At 41.9% G+C, this 12,461-nt stretch overlaps 1 protein-coding gene across 17 annotated transcripts in view; it reads left to right on the top strand.

Annotated features, from left to right (window-relative positions):
• SIPA1L1 (signal induced proliferation associated 1 like 1) overlaps window positions 1-12,461 on the top strand; it is a 434,009-nt gene that overhangs the window by 376,658 nt on the left and 44,890 nt on the right. The gene's annotated exons all lie outside the window — the stretch shown is intronic.

Here is a 12,461-nt window from a genome sequence, read left to right as displayed (position 1 = left end):
ATTGCCCTGGGTAGAGTGCCATGGTCACACAGCTCACAACAACCTCCAACTCCCGGGCTTAGGAGATTCTCTTGCCTCAGCCTCCCAAGTAGCTGGGACTACATGCCCACCACAATGCCCCACTATTTTTTGTTGCTGTTGGGCCGCGGCTGGGTTTGAACCCGCCACCCTCGGTATATGGGGCCGGCACACTACCCACTGAGCCACAGGCGCCGCCCATTAATTTGTGTTCTTTTTGCCTTTTTGATTTAAACATTTAAGTCTATAAATTTTCCCCTTAGCACTGCTTTTTCTGTAGCACATAGATTTTTGGAAGCTTGTGTCACCTTTGTCATTAAATTTGAAAAAAAATTTTAATTTACATCTTAATTTTGTTAATAGCCCAAGAATCATTCAGCAGCAGGTTGTTTAATTTCCATGCATCTTTGTAGTTTTAAGAGTTCCTCTTGGAATTGATTTCTAGTTTTATTCCACTGTAGTCCGAGAAAATACTATATACATGATTTCACTTTTCTAAATTTGCTGAGACTTCTTTTGTGGCCTAACATATGATCTGTCTTGGAAAATGTTCCATGTACTGATGGAAAGAATATTCTACAGTTTGGGAGTAGAATGTTCTGTAAATGTCTGATAGGTCCATTTGTTCCAGAGTCCTGTTTAAGTCTAGTGCTTCTTTCCTTATTTTCTGCCTCAGTGATTGTCTAGTTCCATCAGTGAAGTGTTGGCGTCCCTAGCTATTACGATATTGCTGTTTATTTCTATTCTTAGATCAAGTAGAATGTGCTTTATGAATCTGGAGGCTCCTGTATTAAGTGCACATATATTTAGGATTGTTGTATTTTCTTATGGAGTTGATCCTTTTGTTATTATATAATGACCATTTTTATCTTTTTTTTACTATCGTAAAAGTCTATTTAATCTGATATAAGAATATTATGGAGTATTTTTTTCATTCCTTTACCTTGAGTCTTTGAAAATCTTTGTGACTTAAATGGGTTCCTTGAAAACAGCATATATTTAGTTTGTTCAGTGAATCTATATCTGTTCTTTTTCTTTTTATTAAATCATAGCTGTGTACATTGATATGATCATGGGGCATCATTCACTAGCTTCACAGACCATTTACCAAGTTTCACATATAACATTGTAAGATGCACCACTGGTGTAATCCCACCAATCCCCTTCCCTCAACCTACCCCTCCCTTCCCTCCCCTCCCTTCCCCCCTTCCCCCTATTCTTAGGTTGTAACTGGGTTATAGCTTTCATGTGAAAACCCTAAATTAGTTTCGTAGTAGGGCTGAGTACATTGGGTACTTTTTCTTCCATTCTTGAGATACTTTACTAAGAAGAATATGTTCCAGCTCCATCCATATAAATATGAAAGAGGTAAAGTCTCCATCTTTCTTTAAGGCTGCATAATATTCCATGGTGTACATATACCACAATTTATTAATCCATTCGTGGATCGATGGGCACTTGGGCTTCTTCCATGACTTAGCAATTATGAATTGAGCTGCAATAAACATTCTGGTACAAATATCTTTGTTATGATGTGCTTTTTGGTCTTCTGGGTATATGCCCAGTAGAGGGATTATAGGATTGAATGGCAGATCTGTTTTTAGATCTCTAAAGTGTTCTCCATATCTCTTTCCAAAAGGAATGTATTAATTTGCATTCCCACCAGCAGTGTAGAAGTGTTCCCTTTTCTCCACATCCGCGCCAACATCTCTGGTCTTGGGATTTTGTGATTAGGTTAGCCTCACTGGAGTTAGATGGTATCTCAAAGTAGTTTTCATTTGCATTTCTCTGATAATTAAAGATGATGAGCATTTTTTCATATGTCTGAAGGCTGCACGCCTGTCTTCTTCAGAGAAGTTTCTCTTCAAATCCCTTGCCCAGCCTGCGATGGGATCCCTTGTTCTATTCTTGCTACTGTGTTTGAGTTCTCTGTGGATTCTGGTTATTAAACCTTTGTCGGAGATATAACCTGCAAATACCTTCTCCCATTCTGAGGGCTGTTTGCTTGCTTTACTTACTGTGTTCTTGGCTGTGCAGAAGCTTTTTAGTTTGATCAAGTCCCAGTAGTGTATTTTTGAAGCTGCTTCAATTGCCCGGGGGGTCCTCCTCATAAAATACTCGCCCAGCCCGATTTCTTCAAGGGTTTTCCCTGCACTCTCCTCTAGTATCTTTATAGTTTCATGTCTTAAGTTTAAATCTTTGATCCAGTGAGAGTCTATCTTAGTTAATGGTGAAAGGTGTGCGTCCACTTTCAGTCTTCTACAGGTTGCCTGCCAGTTCACCCAGCACCATTTGTCAAATAGGGAATCTTTTCCCCACTGAATGTTTTTAATTGACTTGTCAAAGATTAAATAACGGTAAGTAGCTGGATTCATCTCTTGGTTCTCTGTTCTGTTCCAGACATCTACTTCTCTGTTTTTGTGCCAATACCATGCTGTTTTGATCTCTATTGATTTGTAGTATAGTCTGAGGTCTGGTAGCGTAATTCCTCCTGCTTTGTTTTTATTTCTGAGTAATGTCTTGGCTATTCGAGGTTTTTTCTGATTCCATATAAAACGAAGTATTGTTTTTTCAAGATCTTTAAGGTATGACAGTGGAGCTTTAATAGGGATTGCATTGAAATTATATATTGCTTTGGGTAGTATAGACATTTTAACAATGTTGATTCTTCCCAGCCACGAGCATGGTATGTTTTTCCATTTGTTAATATTTTCAGCTATTTCTTTTCTTAGAGTTTCATAATTCTCTTTATAGAGACCTTTCACGTCCTTTGTTAGGTAAATTCCCAAATATTTCATCTTCTTTGGCACTACTGTGAACGAGATAGAGTCCTTAACTGTTTTTTCAACTTGACTGTTGTTGGTATATATAAAGGCTACTGATTTGTGAATGTTGATTTTGTTTTTTTTTGTTTTTTTTTTTTTTTTTGGTTGCAGTTTGGCCGGGGCTGGATTTGAACTCGCAACCCTCGGTTTATGGGGCCGGCGCCTTACCGATTGAGCCACAGGTGCCGCCCTGAATGTTGATTTTGTAACCTGAGACGCTGCTGTATTCCTTGATCACATCTAAGAGTTTTGTAGTAGAGTCCCTAGTGTTTTCCAGATATATTATCATATCATCTGCGAAGAGCGAAAGTTTGATCTCTTCTGACCCTATATGGATACCATTGATCGCCTTTTCTTCCCTAATTGCAGTGGCTAAAACTTCCCTTACAATGTTAAAAAGCAATGGAGACAATGGGCAGCCTTGTCTGGTTCCTGATCTGAGTGGAAATGATTCCAGTTTAACTCCATTCAATATGATATTGGCTGTGGGTTTGCTGTAGATGGTCTCTATCTGTTTAGGAAATGTCCCTTCTATACCAATTTTCTTGAGTGTTCTGATCATGAAGGGATGCTGGATATTATCAAAAGCTTTTTCTGCATCGATTGAGAGAATCATATGGTCTTTGTTTTTTAATTTGTTTATGTGCTGGATTACATTTATAGATTTACGTATATTGAACCAGCCTTGAGACCCTGGGGTAAAACCGACTTGGTCATGATGTATAATTTGTTTGGTGTGTTGCTGGATTCTGTTTGTTAGGATCTTGTTGAATATTTTTGCATCTATATTCATTAGTGATATCGGTCTGTAATTTTCTTTTCTTGTTGGGTCTTTTTCTGGTTTGGGGATCAGGGTGATGTTTGCTTCATAGAACGTGTTGGGTAGTCTTCCTTCTCTTTCTACATTTTGGAACAGGTTGAGTAATATAGGTACTAATTCCTCTTTAAAGGTTTGGTAGAATTCAGACGTGAAACCATCTGGTCCCCGGCTTTTCTTTTTAGGGAGATTTTGTATGGTTGATGCTATTTCCGAACTTGATATGGGCCTGTTCAACACTTCCACTTGATTCTGGCTAAGTCTTGAGAGGTGACGTGCTTCCAAGTATCGGTCAATTTCCTACAGATTTTCATATTTCTGAGAATAAAGTTTTTTGTAATATTCATTAAGGATTTTTTGTATTTCTGAGGAGTCTGTTGTTATTTCGTCTTTGTTGTTTCTGATTGATGAGATTAGAGATTTTACTCTTTTTTTCCTGATTGGGTTGGCCAAAGGTTTATCTATTTTATTGACCTTTTCAAAAAACCAGCTTTTTGATTTATTGATCTGTTGTATTATTCTTTTGTTTTTGATTTCATTTAATTCTGCTCTTATTTTGGTTATTTCTTTCTTCTACTGGGTTTGGGGTTGGAGTGTTCTTCCTTTTCCAGTTGCTTGAGATGTCCCATTAAGTTGTTAACTTCCTCTCTTTCCGTTCTCTTCAGGAAGGCTTGCAGTGCTATAAATTTCCCTCATGGAACTGCCTTTGCCGTGTCCCAGAGGTTCTGATAGTTTGTATCTTCATTGTTTTGTTCCAAAAAATTGGCGATTTCTTTCTTAATCTCATCTCTGACCCAGCTATCATTCAGCATAAGGTTATTTAACTTCCCTGTTTTTGTATGAGTATGCAAATTCCTGTTGTTACTGAGCTCAAGTTTTATTCCATGGTGGTCCGAGAAGATGCATGGAATAATTTCTATTCCTTTAAATTTACTGAGGTTAGACTTGTGACCTAAGATGTGATCGATTTTGGAGTAAGTTCCATGGGCTGATGAGAAGTATGTGTATTCAGTTTTGTTGGGATGAAATGTTCTGTAGATGTCTGCTGAATCCAAATGTTGGATGGTTAGGTTTAAATCTAAGATTTCTTTGCTCAGCTTCTTGTTGGAGGATCGATCCAACACTGCCAAAGGAGTGTTGAAATCTCCGACTATTATGGAGCTGGAGGAAATCAAGTTGCTCATGTCTGTTAGAGTTTCTCTTATAAATTGAGGTGCATTCTGGTTGGGTGCATAAATATTAATAATTGAGATCTCATCATATTGAGTATTACCCTTAACAAATATGAAGTGACCATTCTTGTCCTTCCTTACTTTTGTTGGTTTAAAGCCTATTGAATCTGCAAATAAAATTGCAACACCTCCTTTTTTCTGATTACCATTTGCCTGAAATATGGACGACCATCCTTTCACCCTGAGTCTGTATTTGTCTTTTAAGTTAAGATGTGACTCTTGTATGCAACAAATATCTGGCCTGAGTTTTTGTATCCAATCAGCTAACTTATGCCTCTTTAGAGGACAGTTTAAGCCGTTCACATTAATGGAGAATATTGATAAGTCTGGTGAAGTTTTGGGTATCGAGTTTTTCAAAAGTCCAGTGGGCATTTTTAGTCCTTTCACCAGTGTGGAAATTGGAGTTTGATCCGAAGTTTCTGAGTGAGTTTACTTTTGTGGTATAGGATTGGGTTGGTCATTATGGAGGATAGGTCTGAGAATATCCTGAAGAGCTGGTTTGGTTATGGCAAATTTCTTCAACATATGAATGTCATTAAAGTATTTAATTTCTCCATCATAAACGAAACTCAGTTTAGCTGGATACAAAATCTGGGGTTTAAAGTTATTTTGCTTTAGGAGATTAAAAGTCGGTGACCACCCTCTTCTGGCTTGAAAAGTTTCAGCAGAGACATCTGCAGTCATTCTAATATTCTTCCCTTTGAAAGTAATGGTTTTCTTCTGGCAGAAAGGATTTTTGAGGATTTTCTCCTTCATATTAACTTTAGTGAAGTTAATTATGATATGCCTGGGGGGTGTCTTATTGGGGTTGAGTCGTGCTGGGGTTCTGAAGCTGTCTGCTATCTGAATTTCAGAATATCTAGGCATGTCTGGAAAATTCTCTTTCATAATTTCATGCAGAAGGGCCTCTGTGCCCAGCGAGGCCACTTCATCTGTTTCTGGAACTCCTATGATTCGGATATTCGCCTTCTTCGAATTATCCCAGAGCTCTTGGAGAGAATGATCTGTTTTTGCTCTCCATTTCTCTTCCTCTTTGAGAGTTTGGGAGCGTTCAAAGGCTTTATCTTCGATGTCAGAAATCCTTTCTTCTGCTTGCTCCATTCTGTTGCTGAGGGATTCTACTGTATTTTTCATATCTTTGAGGGCTGCAGATTCTTGCTTCAGTGTGTCTAAGTCTTTAGTGGTTTTGTCTTTAAATTCGTTAAATTCTTGAGATATCTTTTGAATTTCTCCTCGAATTCCTAATTCGACTTTGTTAATCTTGTCTGCAATCCAAATTCTGAATTCGATTTCTGACATCTCAGCCAGTTGTTTATGAATGGGATCTTCAATTGCATCTGCCATATCTTTTCTTGGGGGGGTTGATCTATTCTGGTTATTCATGTTACCAGAGTTTTTCCGCTGATTCCGCCCCCTGGTTGTTTTACTCCCTCTGATTTTTTCCCCTGGGGCTTTGTCAAGGGCCTATACCGTGCTGTGGCCTGAGAAACTGGGGCCCTGTCTGGTGTGGTGGGGCTAAGTGGTTCTGTCTTGTTTTCAGCTGAATTTTGTTCCACCCTAGTGAAACAGATACTTTGGATTGAAGTCTCAGCTGTGGAGAAATATCAGCAATTAAGTCACCCCGCCCCCCACCGGCAAACAATTGGAAAAGAAAAATCAAACCTTCCTACCACCGTGCCCCCAGGGCACCACCTGATTTGTCCTCAGGCGATTGGTTCAGTTCAGAAAGGTCCAAATCAGTTGTCTCAATCTGCACCTGTCTCGGGTGAGAGAGTTTAAGAGATCTCTGGGAACTGGATCACAGGGCTCTGGTGACTACTCTAGTGTGGCCTGCTTCAGTGCTGCGTGGAGTCAGGAGAAGCCACCCAGCCAGTAAATCAGTCTGGGAAGGTTGCTGCCTCCTTCCCCACCTTGCACCACTTCACACCCAGTCGCTGATAGCCCTGCAGTTGGCTGACCCAGTTGCCTGTAGTGAATCAGTACTCCAGGAGTTTGTTCCTGCCTGAATCATAAGGAAGTCTGCCAGGCCGCTGTGCTCTGCCTCTCTCCAGCAGGAGGAGTTGAGGCCTGACAACCTTGGGCGCCAGATGAAGGTTGAAGGGTTTTCACTCAGGTCCAGTCTCGCCCCTGATTAATGTTACTGACAGAACAGAACAGAACAACTCTGCGGTTCCCCTTTTGTTTGTATCCTTATGGTCACAGCTCGCCTCAGCGGGGTTGACATGTGTTCTACAACCTTCTCTCTTAGTGCAGCTCAAATCCACCAGGTTACTTGCTGAATTTTTGTCCTTTAACTCTCCTTCTGGACGGGAGCCTCTGTGGAAAGCAGGCTTCAGTCAGCCATCTTGTCTCCTCCCCCGAATCAATATCTTTTCAAGGGGGGATCAAGACCATTTGTTTTGTGAGATACTATTCTGGTCATCATTTTGTTAGTTACTTTATTTTCTTATGTTACTGTTTTATAAGAGCTATGAGTTTTAACTTTTGGGTGTTTTTACACTGATGGGTATCAAATGTTCTGTTCCATGTATAGAACAATTAAAAGTGTTCTTGTAGAGCATTTCTCATAGAGCAGGTCTCATGGTGACAGATTCCCTTAGTGCAGTGATTCTCAACCTTCCTAATGCTGTGAACCTTTAATATAGTCCAAAGGGGTCGCGACCCACAGATTGAGAACCACTGCCTTAGTGTTTACTTGTCTGGGAAAGACTTTATTTCTTCTTTATTTATGAAATTTAGTTTTGTAGTATACAAAATAATTGGCTGGCAGTTACTCCGTTTAGGGAGACTAAAGATAGGACCCCATTCCTTTCTGGCTTGTAAGGTTTCTGTTGAAAAGTCCCCTCTTAGTCTGATAAATTTTCTTTTGCAAGTTACTTGATATTTTTGCCTCACAGCTCACACGTTGCCTCCTCCTTCACATTGACTTTGGTTGGTCTGATAACTACATGTGTTGGTAATAACCTTTTTTGCAATGAATCTCCTAGGTGTTTGTTGAGTTTCTTGTATCTGGATGTCTAGATCTCTAGCAAAACCAGGGAAATTTTCTTTGATTATTCCATCAAATAGGTCTCTCAGGCCAGCACCTCCCCCTTCTCCTCCTCCCCCGTCTCCCACCACCATCATAATCGTCATCATCCTTAGAGGTGCCTGTGATTCTTACATGAGGCTGTTTTACACAGTCCCACATTTCTTGTAGATTTCTTTCATTCTTCTTGATTCTTAGTTCTTTATTTTTGACTGACTGGGTTAATTCGAAAGAGTTGTCTACAAGCTCTGAAATTCTTCCACTTGCTTGGTCTAGTCTATTCTGAAAACTTGCTCCTGGGTTCTCTATTTCCCTAAATGAATTTTTTTTTATTTCCAGAAGTTCTGTTGGGTGTGTGTGTGTTTGTATGTGCATATGTATGTATCTCTCTGTGTGTGTATTACATTTTTCATTTCATTTCCTGAGTTACTTTTCTGGTTGCTTTGAGTTGGTTTTCTATTTTCTCTAGGATCTCACTGAGCTTCCTTAAGTCCATATTTGGAAGTCTTCATCTGTCATTTTAGTATGTTCGTTTTGGTTGGGATCCATTGCTAGAGAGCTGATGTGTTCCTTTGGATTCCTTGTTCCTTTGTGTTTTCACTCTGATTTTTCATGCTTTTTGAGTCCTTGCACTCATTCCTTCTCAGTTAGGGGAGCTGTCACTTCTTGTTTTGGCTTTTCTTTCCTTTAGTTTGGACTCCCCCCTCCTCCCGCACCCCCCTCACCCCGGTTTGTCTATAGCATATGTTGGGTAAGGACTTTTTTTTTTTGCTTGTGGGTACCTTGAGGGGGTCTAAGAGGGATACCTAGATTATAGATATCCGTAGTGTGCTGGTCTTCTTAACTGCTAGTTATTTGTAGGCTGTATCAGTGGTGAGCTATGTGCCTGGGTAGATTCCCTGCCTCTTACCAATAAGGGGAGATGAAGGTCACTGAAATCCTTTCTCTTTCCCTAGCTCTGTGGTCTTGACAGTATGAATCATGTTGGAATGCCCAGTTTAATCTGCGAGGCAGTAAGTGGTGCTTGTAGATAAGAGTTAGCCACACCCTGTAAGATTTGAGTCAGTAAATGCTGTAATGGGCACTTGCAGGACAAGATCCAGCTATAGCAGTGACCAACTTTAGTCCATCAGGAGAAGCAGTTGAATGTTGCAAGTGTTGGGCGGGCCACTGGGGAAAGCTACCAAGGAGGAGCTAAAGTGGCCCCACCAAGCCAGAAATTCTGCTCGTGGGGGAGGGGTCGTCTGGGATTCACAGTCTGGCAGATGGGAGTGGGTTTCACTCTTCTCCTTCTTCCCTTGGCCCATGGATCTCCTTCTGGGTTCTGGCCACAAACAGTAGCCAAGACCAGCTGAGCTCACCAGCAGTGCCACTGCAAGCGAGGAGCCTCCCTTCCTGGAACCTTATCCCAGGCTAAATGCACTGTTTTCATGGAGCCTCCCTTCCCAGGACCTTGTCACCTGAACACACTGCTTTCCTGAGAGGGGGTGCCCAGCAGGTGCACTACAGCTCCGACACAGCACTTCCCCTCTAGGCTGCTCATGTGGGCTCCCTTACCTCCTGAGACCAGTGTACAAATCTCCCCTCCGTACCCCCAAGCAACACAATCGAGTCTTGGGGTTCTGGGGTATCGGATGCCCCAAGTTTAATTCCTGACTGCCGGGGAGAAGCATCCCAGCCCACGGAGTTGCCTGTGGAGTGGACAGGCAGGCTTGATGTTCCTCTGCTTCAGGGCATGTCCTGCTCTGCTGAAGCGGCAGTATGCAGCCTTGGAGAAGGCGCATGGGTAGGGAGTTCACCGTCTGACCACACCTTGGTCCACTGTAGGTCTTCAAGAGGAAAGGCACGAACACGGCTCTCTGTGGAGGCCTTGATGTGGTGGACATGCCAACCTGAGGGAAGCTGCCTGGGAGCACTGCCTCCCTTGCTCCTTGGGGCACTCCCGCCGACTCACACAGGAACAGCCACGCCCGCATTGGCAGCTATGAGTGGGGAAGGGCAGGAAGAGGAAGGACAGAGGGAGGAGAGCTGGGGCTTCACTGGCTGGGTGCATTCTCCTCACCTCTCCTCCGAGAGCAGCCCACCCTGAATGTCCAAGCTCTGGGATCATACCGTTCCTCTGGGACCCATTGGCTCCCTGTGACCACTGCAGCCTGAGCAGGAGTTGGGAAGTATTTGTATAATAAGTGGGGATCACTGACAAGAAAGCTGAAGGCTGAGTCCCCCTGGGGAGGACAGGGGCCACAAGGGGTGCAGGGGCATTGTGGCACCTGGCTTTTTGGCATGTGTCTGGGGCGATGGAAGCAGCTCCAAGGCCCAGTGCTCTCTTCTCACGACCTCCCAGTGTGCTGGCGGGGGGAGCTTTCGGACTTATGAGGATGGCGAAACTCCCCTGCAGTTCAGGATCCTGCAGTCTCCTGGAAGTGTGGGGGAAGGAGAAGCCAACACCTTCACCACCTTTCCATGGCCTCCACGTTCCTCAGGTTTGATCTCTGCCAAAATCTTGCTTCTCCTCCTTCTCCACAGAGTCTAACCGTGGAATCTCCAGGACATTCTGGGACTCTTCCCTCAGAACTACACCTGGGCTATAATTTTTTAATGTAAAACTTTTTCTTCTTTCTGAGATGATGTGGTGACTGACGGCTCTTGTCAGCCCTCTTGCCTCCAAGCTCCCCACATATCAAATGTGTGTATTTGTAAGAGGTTTGGTCTGATTTGTTGGTGAAGGTGTTCAGTGGAGACGTCTAGGAGACAGCTGGGGAGAAATCTCGGCTCTCAAGTCAAATTTGCCTCTGGGGTATGGATGAATTTGGGAGTTTTACTTTTTAGTATCTGTCTTTATTCTTTTTCTATTAGAAAACCTTTTCACTGTGATTTTTTTTTTTTTTTTTTTTTTTTTTTTTGAGACAGAGCCTCACTCTGTTGCCCAGCCTACAGTGCCATGGCATCAGGCTAGCTCACAATAACCTCAAACTCCTGGGTTCAGGCAATCCTGCTGTCACACCCAGCTAATTTTTCTACCTGTAGTAGAGATAGAGGTCTTATTCTTGCTCAAGCTGGTCTTGAACTCCTGAGCTCAAGCATCCTTCCACCTCAGCCTCCCAGAGTGCTAGGATTACGGGTGCATGAGCTACCTTTCCTGGCCTCATTGTGATTCCTTTATCTCTTCTGTCAGTTTTCTATACCTAAATGCCTATCCTGCCTTGCTGCAGAGGATATGTAGGTTCATAGAGGTTCATTGCCTTATTTCAGTGAACCAGGTTCTGACCCAAAGCTTCAGAACCTTGAGTTGTAGGGCAGTGTGGTGGCTCATACCTACAATCGTAGCATTTTGGGAGGCCGAGGTGGATGGAATGCTTGAGCTCAGGCAATTGAAACCAGCCCAAGCAAAAGCAAGACCCTATCTCTACTAAAAACAAAACAAAACAAGAAAAACTAGTTAGGCATAGTGGCACAAGCTTGAGGCTAAGGCAAGAGGATTGCTCATGCCCAAGAGTTTGAGGTTGCTGTGAACTATGAAGCCATGACACTCTGTCCAGGGTGACAAAGTGAGACTGTATCTCAACAAAAAAAAAAGAAAGAAAGAAAGAACTGTGAGGTGAGTTTAAGATATGGTTTGTGCAAAATCGTTTAACTGTACAGACTCATTGCAGACTGTCTTTTTTTTCTTTTTTTTTAATTGTTAAATCATAGCTGTGTACCTTAGTGCAATCAAGGGGTACAATGTGCTGGTTTCATATACAATCTGAAATATTCTCATCAAACTGTTCAACGTAGACCCGACTTGTCTAGGAGACAGCAGTAGTTTAACATAGAGGGCAGCGGACTTAGAATCAAGAGACCTGGTTTATTATGACCTTGAATGAATAACATAGGTTTTTCTTCCTCAGCTATAAAATAGAAGTTACCTGTCCTACTACAAGAGTCAAGTGATTTGTGCCAGTGTTAGCTTCAGAAATAAAATACCATTGTCATTAAAGTTTAGTTTACACCAAGTCACAACCGTCAGCATCACTTAGTGACCTACCAGGATGGAGGAGGTGGAGGGGGAAACATATGTCTGTCCTGATCACAAAGCTCTGGTGAAGGATCCTTAACTTTAGAAACAGATATGTTATATACCCATGTGGAGCACATTACTGCTCTGGTATTATATAAATTCAGTAATTCTAATTCAACAACTGCAATTCTAGGCATTTTTTTCATGGAACTTTTAAAAGATGATACTACTTATCAGCCCAAATTATAAATATTAAATAGCAAAATCTAAACATTTATGCCAGAGTTTGAGTAATAAAATTGGTAAACAAAGAAGCATACAAAAAATGTATCAATTTCACTATGGTCATATACTCTGGGAGGATTTGTGTGAGAAATTGGAAATAATTGCTATGTTAATATCACTTGGGTTCAATTATCTTCTGCTCCACCATACTAGGAAATTGCACAAGCCCTTCAGCCACTGGCAGCTTTTAGAGGCGTGTGTGATTTTTCAATCATTTTTTTTTTCCTCCTCCTGTTATTTTTTGACACCCCTAGCC

This window comes from Nycticebus coucang, chromosome 9 (assembly GCF_027406575.1).
Source record: "Nycticebus coucang isolate mNycCou1 chromosome 9, mNycCou1.pri, whole genome shotgun sequence".
Classification (NCBI taxonomy): Eukaryota; Metazoa; Chordata; class Mammalia; order Primates; family Lorisidae; genus Nycticebus; species Nycticebus coucang.
Note: the sequence above shows the minus strand (reverse complement) of the source record. Positions and strands in the feature narration are given on the sequence as shown.